The sequence below is a fragment of the Arvicanthis niloticus genome, chromosome 3, assembly GCF_011762505.2.
Source record: "Arvicanthis niloticus isolate mArvNil1 chromosome 3, mArvNil1.pat.X, whole genome shotgun sequence".
In the NCBI taxonomy this organism is placed as follows: domain Eukaryota; kingdom Metazoa; phylum Chordata; class Mammalia; order Rodentia; family Muridae; genus Arvicanthis; species Arvicanthis niloticus.
The window spans coordinates 23,455,906-23,464,773 of record NC_047660.1 but is presented as its reverse complement, the minus strand read 5'-3'; positions in this window follow the sequence as shown (position 1 = coordinate 23,464,773).

Genomic DNA, 8,868 nt, shown 5'->3' with positions numbered 1-8,868 from the left:
TGCCTCCAGGTTCCTGCCCTTCTTGAGTACCTTCCCTCACTGCTGTTAATAAGACATTGTTATTTGGAACTGTGAATAAAGTAAATCAAAGCCTTTCTTCCCCAAGTTGCTTTTGGTCATGGTGTTTGATCACAGCAATAGTAGCCCTAAGGTACCACTCTTATGCATATACCCAAAGGGCGCTTCATCTACAAGAGGCAGCTGCTTAATCATGCTCATTGCTACTTTATTCCTAATGGCCATGAGCTTGAAATAATCTAGCTGTCCCTCCACAAAGGAATGGATAAAGAAAATGTGGTACATTTAGACAATGGAACATAACTCATCCACTTAAAAAACAAAATTATGGAAGTTACAAGTAAATGGATAGAACTAGAAATAAAAAGAAAAAAAGAAAAAAAAAAAACACCCTGAGCTAGGCAACCCAGAACCAGAAAGACAAATGTGGTATGTATTTGTTTATATGTGGGTATTAGCTGTTCAGTCAAGAGTAACCAAGTTACAAACCATAGAACCATTGAGGTTAGGTATAGAGTAAGGGACTGAGTCAGGGGACAGGTAGATATCCCTAGAATCAATAGTGATAGATGGAAGTAGGAACTGAAATGGGAGGATCAAGTGGGGATGAGGAAAGAAGAAGGGGTGATGGAATACAGGGAGAGCCTGCTAAAATTAAGGGCCATTTGAAGGTAGTAGGGTCACCAGAAAGAATGGAAACGGGCAACCTCAGGAGGTAGGAGATGGGGGGACTGGAGATCTGGGAGGTGAGAGACTCTCAGGACTCAAAGGGAGGGGCCTTAAATGAAATGCCCTACAGTGAAGAGAGGGAACTTGTAGAATTCACGTCCAGTAGAAAGTCAGGGCATCAAGTGGAGGGATGGAGTTGCTGTCCCACAGTCAAAAACTCTGACCCAGAATTGTTTCTGTCTGAAAGAATGGCAGGAACAAAAATGGAGAAGAGCCTGAGGAAAAGGAGGTCCACCAACAGGCCCAAATTGAGATCCAGGTCAGGGGAACGCCTTACACTACTACTGATGCTATATTGTGCTTACAAACAGGGGCCTATCATGACTGCCCCCCGGAAAGGCCCAAAAAGCAGCTAAAAGAGTCAGCTGTTGATATTTACGCCCAACCAATGGACAGAAGCTCGCGACTCCCGTGGCTGAATTAAGGAAATGCTAGAAGAAACAGAGAAGGGGGGAGACCCTATAAGAAGACTAGCAGTCTCAACTAACCCCTGGGATCTCTCAGACACCAGACCACCAACCAGCCAGCAAACACTAGCTGATATGAGGCCCACAACACATATACAGCAAAGGACTGCTGGGTCGGGACTCAGTGAAGATGCACCTAACCCTCGAGCCTTCTTCCCTATGTGCTAGTATTTTTGGTACTGGAAGATACTCTGCACCTACCAAAGAAGGAACATAAGCACCAAGACAGGCACAAACCCTTTGATGTTTGAAGGTATCCTGCCTGCAAGATATGCTGGTGCAATGGCGGTGCAAAGCTTGTGGGAGTGACCAAGTAATATCTGAGTTGACTTAAGGCCCACTCCATGAGTTGGAACGCACACCTGACATTGCTGGATGACCAAGAACCAAAGACTAGATAGCCTATTGATCTAGGGTAATACCAAAAAGTACTCTTTTTAAAAAGATAAGGAGGAGGATGAAGACAAGAATGAGGAGGACAAGGAGGAGAAAAAGGAGAAGGAAGAGGAGGAGGAGAAAGAGAAGGGGGAAGGGGAAGGGGAGGAGGAGGAAGAGGAGGAAGAGGAGAAGGAGGAGGAGAAAGAAGGGAGGGAGGGAGAGGAGAAGGAAAGGAGGGAAGGAGGGAGGGGAAGGAGAGAAGGAGAGAGGGAAGGAAGGAGTAAGGGAGGGAGGGAGGGAGGGGGGAGGGAGGGAGGGAGGGAGGGAGGGAGGGAGGGAGGGAGGGGGAGAGAATAAAATGACCCCTAATGACATTCTGACATTCAGCTATAGTCACATCAGTTTCTTACTTACCCATCATCAGAGAAGCTTCTTCCTGCAGCAAATGAGAATAAATACAGAAACCCATAGCCAGACAATATGCAGAGTTAGAGAACTTGGGATATTCAGCATAAATGGGATGTCTCCATTAAATCCCTCTCTCAGGGCTCAGGGAACACTGCAGAAGAGGAGGCAAAAAGAGTATAAGAGCCAGAGGAGATGGCGCACACCAAGGAGACAAGTCCCTCCAAATCAATGTAAGCAAAGCTCACAGATGAACAGCATGCATGGGCCTGCATGAGGCTGCACCAGAAGGGTCCTAGAACAGAAAGAAGTTGACACACACTCTCATCCCTAACCCAAAAGCCATCTCCAGTTTATAACTACTTACAAATGAAAATTTAGTTTTCTTCAAGGAAGTCCTACTGGGGAAACAAACTACTGTGAAGGGTAGCCTGCATACCCAGCCGTTGAAGGGCAATAGAAAGTGATCACTACAGCATCTTTGGATAGTCCTTATCTTCTGCCTCATTATATCGTGCCGGGGCCTCTCTTTTACTTTTTTCTTTTTCTTTTTTAATTTTATCTTATTTTATTTGGTTTTTCCTCTTTTTATTCTACATGTTCTTTGCATATATATTATGCATTCCAGTTTAGTGTTTTTATGACAGCATGTAATCAAGTAGATCTCTGAGTCTGTTTCTTCTGACTTTTCTTGAGCTCTTTTTCCGTTTGTTTGTGTTGTCCTATTCTAATATGCTAGCATTTGTTCTATTTTGTTATTATTCCTTAGAAGACTTCTTGTCTTCTAAAGAGAGAGAGAAAGGTGGTGGAGCCTGAGGAGAGGGGAGGTGGGAGGAATTGGGAAGTAAACAGAGGGAAAACCATAATCAGGATATATTATGTTAGAAAAAAATCTATTTTAAATAAAAGATTATTTAGAACATATTATATATAAAGAAAACTATAAGTTGTATATAAACTATGTATAAAGAAATATATGTGTGTGTATATAAAACTACAATAATATAATAAGAAGAAAGCAGATGTAGAAGGACCCCAAAGGTATTATTCCTATTAGAGGGTCAGGCAAGAGAAATAAAAGTAATTTTATTCATAGATGATATGATCTAAAAAAAAAAAAAAAAAAAAAAAACCCTAGAGACTCCAGCAGAATACTTGGAAATATAATAGATTTAGCAAAGAAGCAAGGTCCAAAGTCAACAACAACAACAAAATAGAATCTCATCACTAATGAACTTGCTGAAAACAGTGAACAATCTTTATGATAAAAATTATAAAATATTAACAAAAGAAATAGATGACACTTGAAAACAGGAAGACCATCATCACCTTTGTGGACTAAGAAAATTAAATACTGTAAGAATGATTGCATTTCTAAAATTAACTGTTCATTCAATTCCCATCAAAATACCAATAACCCTGTTCACAGACAAAAAAATAAATTAATATGGAAGCATAAAAGACACTGCATATCCAAAGTAATGTTGAACAAGAATAGTGCTGGAGACATCACAATATCTGATCTCTGTCGAGGCCCACACTGCCTGGTTTGGGGGCCACTGTGCCCCAGCCTGAGCTGCTGCTCCAGTCTGAGGGTCAGGGTCTAGCAAGAGAGTGAGTGGGGATTGAGGGGCAAGAGACATGAAGAACAGAGACAAGACAGGGTGTGTGTTCAAGTCCCTAGTCTCGTTTATTGAAAGGAAATCCTGGGTATTTATAAGCACAAGCTGGGGTCACTAAACAACAAAACAAGATATGTGGGAAAAACAAGATGTTTATCAGAATGTGCTCAGCTGTTGTAGGCTGTTGAAAAACAAGTCTCTTGTCAGGGTATGTGGCTCTAGATGGTTGCAAAGATGATAGCCGCCTTCTGCTAGCCGCCTTCTGCTAGGAGTCGTCTCCCAACAGATCTCAAATTATACTACAGAGCCATAGGATGAAAGCTATCACGGTACTGCCATAAAACCAGGCTCATGGATCAATGGTCTAGAGTAGTCAACCCATATAAAAACCCACAAGCTACAGTCCAAAGAATACATTGGCTAAAAACGGCCTCTTTGACAGACCATGCTGGGGAAACTAGATCAGTGTGTATAAGCTTTATCCTGACCACAAACTGCTCTCAGTGGGATAAAGGCCTTAATGTAAAACCTCACCTTTGAAACTGTGGGAGGAAAGAAAGCATCAGGGAAACATTTTAAAGTATAGACTTTGTTGATAAGATTCCAATATTATTCAAGAAATAACAGCAAAAGTGACCAAATGGATTGCATCAAACCCAAATGCCAAAGGCAAAGGAAACACACAGTGACGAGACAGCCATAGAATGAAATTAAAAACTCTCCCAGTAATTCTTTTCCTTTTTTTTTCTTTTTTCATTTTTTTAAATTAATCATTCCATTGGTTTCCATCTCAAATGATATCCCACTTCCTAGTTACCCCTTCACAAACCCTCCATCCCACATCCACCCTCTCCCCACTCCCCGTTGCCTCTATGAGGGTGATCCTCCACCTACTCACCCACTCCTGCCCTACTGCTTTAGCATCCTCCTATGCTGGGGCATCAAACCTCCACAGGACTAAAGGCTTCCCCTCCCATTGCTGTCAGGCAAGACCATCCTCTGCTACATAAGTATCTGGAGTCATGGATCCTTCCCTGTACACTCCTTGGTTGGTGGTCTAGTATCTGGGAGCACTGAGTGATCTGGCTAGCTGATGTTCTTCCTATGGGGTTGCAATCCCTCTCCACTCCTCCAGTCCTTCTGCCAGCTCCCCCCATGGGATTCCTAAGCTCAGTCTGATGGTTAGCTCCAAGCAGCCACATCTGTATTGGTCAATTGCTGGCCAGACCTCCTAAGGAGCCACCACACTAGGTTCCTGTCAGAAAGTGCCTCTTGACCAGCAACAGTATCTGGGTTTGGTTCCTGCAGACATAATGTATCCCCAGGTAGGGCTGTCCCCAGATGGCCCTCCCTTCAGTCTCTGCTCCATTTTTTGCCCCTTTTCTTCCCTTGGACAGAAACATTTCTGAGTTAAAATCTTTAAGATGGGTGGGTGCTCCCATCCCTCGACCAGGGGCCATGTTTATCTACTGGAGGTGGTCTCCATAGGTTCTATCTCCCCCTTCTCTGTGCATTTCAGCTAGAGTCATCACCATTGGGACCTGGGAGCCTCTCTTTTCTGTGGTGTCTGGGACCCTCCAGTGGCTAACCCTAGTTCCTCATCTGCCCACACTGCTACATATTTTTATCCGATTCCCTGACCCTCTGTTCCTCTCTCCCATTCTCACCAGTATCTGATACTGCCCCCTTATTTCCTTCCCCTCCTCTCTCCCTCCCAGGTCCCCTTCTCTCTTCACCTCCAATAATTCTTCCAACAAGGCTTAATATGCAGAATATATAAAACACTTAAAGCCCACACACAAGCACACACATGCATGCACCCACAAGTTAACCAGTCACATAGTAAGTAGCCACTTCTCAAAGGAAGCACAAGTAGCCAATAAGTATGCAAAAAGAAAAATGTTTGACATCTTTAGCTGCCAGGAAAATGCAAATCAAATCTATATTGACATTTCATCTCATAGCAGTCAGATAGCAATCAAGAATAGGAAGGCAGGGCTGGGGATTCGTCTTAGCTCTTAAAGTGCCTGCTGCTCAAGTATGAAGACTTAGCTTCAGATCCCTGGTATCGGTACTGACAAAGAAGCTTGGCATAGAAACCTGCATTCGTAACCCCTTGCTCCAGGGGAGGGGAGCAAGGGCAGAGACAGACAGATCTCAGGGACCCACTGGCCAGACAATCATCCCCATTGGTGAACGTCAGGTACAATGAGAGGAGCTCTGTCTCCAAATAGAGGGTGAGAAAGACACCTGATCTTGACCTCTGCTCTTCACACATACAAGTTTAGGCATGAACTCCCACACATAAGTTCACACAGTCATGCAATCCCTCCAGCCGACTTCTCACAAAAATAAAATAAACTCAAGCTATAATGTGAATGGAATGAAAGCCTCACCCACTGTTGGTGGGAATATAATTTAATTGTCCACTCACTATGCAAATCAGTATGGAGGTCCCTCAAAAGACTAAAAATAGAACTTCCATATGACCCAACTATTGCATGCCTCAGGGTACAACCAAAGAAACCAAAGCCAGCACACAATTGGAGGAGAACCTGCATACCTGTGCTTATTGCATCATTAGATGCCTGTAGAGAGATGAATGGATAAAGAAATATTGTATATGTAAACAGTGAAATATTACTCAGCCCTAAGATGCAAAACTGCGCCATTTTCAGGAAAATGAATTGGTCATTGTGTCAACACAAATAAGCCAGGCTCTTAAAAACAGAAAAAGAGCCGGGCCATGGTGTCGCACGCCTTTAATCCCAACACTTGGGAGGCAGAGGCAGGCAGATTTCTGAGTTCAAGGCCAGCCTGGTCTACAGAGTAAGTTCCAGGATAGCCAGGGCTATACAGAGAAACCCTGTCTTGAAAAACCAAAAAACAAAACAAAACAAAACACAAAAACAAACACCATGCTTTCTTTCACGTGCAGAATCAAGGGGAATAAAAAGAGGGATGACTTGGAAGGAGAAGGGAGACTATCTAGGAGGAGGATGGAGACATAGAATGAAGGGGGTTGGTTATGATCCAGGTGAAGAGGATGGAGACATAGGGTGAAGGGGGTTGGTTATGATCCAGGTGTGCATGTTTGCAAAGGTCATCATGAAGCCCGTTGTTCTGTATAATTAATATTCACTAACAAAAATAATAAAGAAAAGTTTCATGTGTCAAAACTCATGAAACACCCTAAAGTTGAAGTTTGAAAACAAAGCCACAGGACTGTCCATGACATTCAAGAAAGGAAAATACAAAGGAACAACCTAGACGAGCATTCTCCTGAAGCCCCCGTGGAAGAGCCAAAAAGATCTACCAATGTACAAAGAAATTCAGAGCATACGTTCAGAAATTTAACAAATAAAACCAGAAAACTTCAAGTAAAGATGAGAAAACAAGGCAATTTCTTAGCAAGTTCTCTCTCTCTTTAAAAAAAATGGGAAAGAAAAATGCTAAAATATACAGGATATGCAATCAGTGATTTAAAAAAATCAAGTTATAAAAAAATGCTCTCAAGAGAAAATCTAGAAGAAGGGGGTGGGGAAAAATGGGAGACAGGGGAGGGAGGCAGAGAGGGAAGAAGGAAGAAAGGAAGGAAGGAGGGAAGGAAGGAAGGAAGGAAGGAAGGAAGGAAGGAAGGAAGGAAGGACAGGGAGAGAATGTTTGAATGATTGCATATGTACTTACAGCTTTTATTTAGTAAAGACATTTCCGACAAATTTATAAACAAACTATAATTAGAGGAAATATTTATAATATATATGAAGAAAATAAATTAAATCTATGAAGAAATAAATATAGTCACATAGCTCTAAATATATAATCTCTCTTTGACTTAGCAGTTCTAATTTTTGTGATCCATCCAATGAATTTTTCAAAGTATAGTCAGATGGCCATTGCAGCTAATTTATAATATAGAGAAATAGGAAGCAAATTATGTTCCTTGGTGAAAGAAAAATCATGATTTAAATATAATGAGAAATAATATATAATAATTAAGGGTTTAAAACATAAGAAGAATGGGGAATTTAAAACATAAGAAGAATTGTCCGATGGGGAAGCGGGGGTGGAGGGAGAAGCAGGTTACAAAACAGTGCAGAGAGCATGATGAAAATTATGGTTTGAGGGCACATTATTTGTGTATAGAGGGGCCTGCGAGACTGTCACTCCACTGGCAGTGGTTGTCTCTGAGGACTGGGGATACGATCGGGCAGCTTCCATTTCCACCCAGAGCAGGCTTCTGTATTTCCTGTGACTAACAGTACCTCATGGAATGTTCCAGTTCTGGGTCATTTAGTTGCTGGCGGTTAGTAACTGATTCCTCTGTCCCCCAGGTTTTTTATAACTGAATGCTAAGTCTTGATTAGACATTCAGATGAGACATTTTTAGTAAAATATTACCAGTTTTCTCTAGAGGACAAGAGTGTGGTTAGGGAGAATATACTGAAATTTACATTCTGTCATCCAGGTTTCAATATTATTTGGGTTTTTACTATAGACATATACATGAACAATCCTTTCTTTAAAAACAAAGTACTCATTTGAGCTGTTATAGGAACAATTTAGTTGTAGACAATCATATAACTTTGGAGAAAAAAACTAAATCAGTAAGATTTTTTCTTTTTATTAAAGAAGGACTATTCATATATGTATGTGTACACATGTGCACATGTGTATCTATGTAGACATTTGTAAGAAAGATGACAAATGTTAGCCAGAGGTACCTTGGAGGGCAGGACTATTGATTCGCCATAATGTCTTAGTTTTTGTTTTGTTTAATTTCTGAACTTTTCCCATGAGTACTTGAAGCTCTGTAAAGGAGAGGAATTCATGCCTGTGTCATGAAACTAATTATTAGATGCTGAATCGGTAACTTATTACTGTGAAGAAGAATAGAAAAAAATGCAAAATCAGCAACATGAGAAGGAATGGCCAGATTCTCTAAAAAATACCAAGTTCTCTTGCTGTACATAAAACTTAATTTCAAAGCTGCTCACAGCTTTGTAAGTTAAGTCTCACAGAACTTCACTAAATGAAAAAAATCATAACTGTAACCACATTTCCTTAAAACTGAAGCCAAAATCATAACCTGCTATAATAACATAATACAAAAAAAAATTATGTTCTTAGAAGTCAGGTGTGGTGGCACATGCCTTGAATCCCAGCGCTCAGAAGGCAGATTTCTGCGAGTTCCAGCCCAATCAGGGTCACATAACAAGATCTGCCGGGGGTGGGGGTGGGGCAGGGGG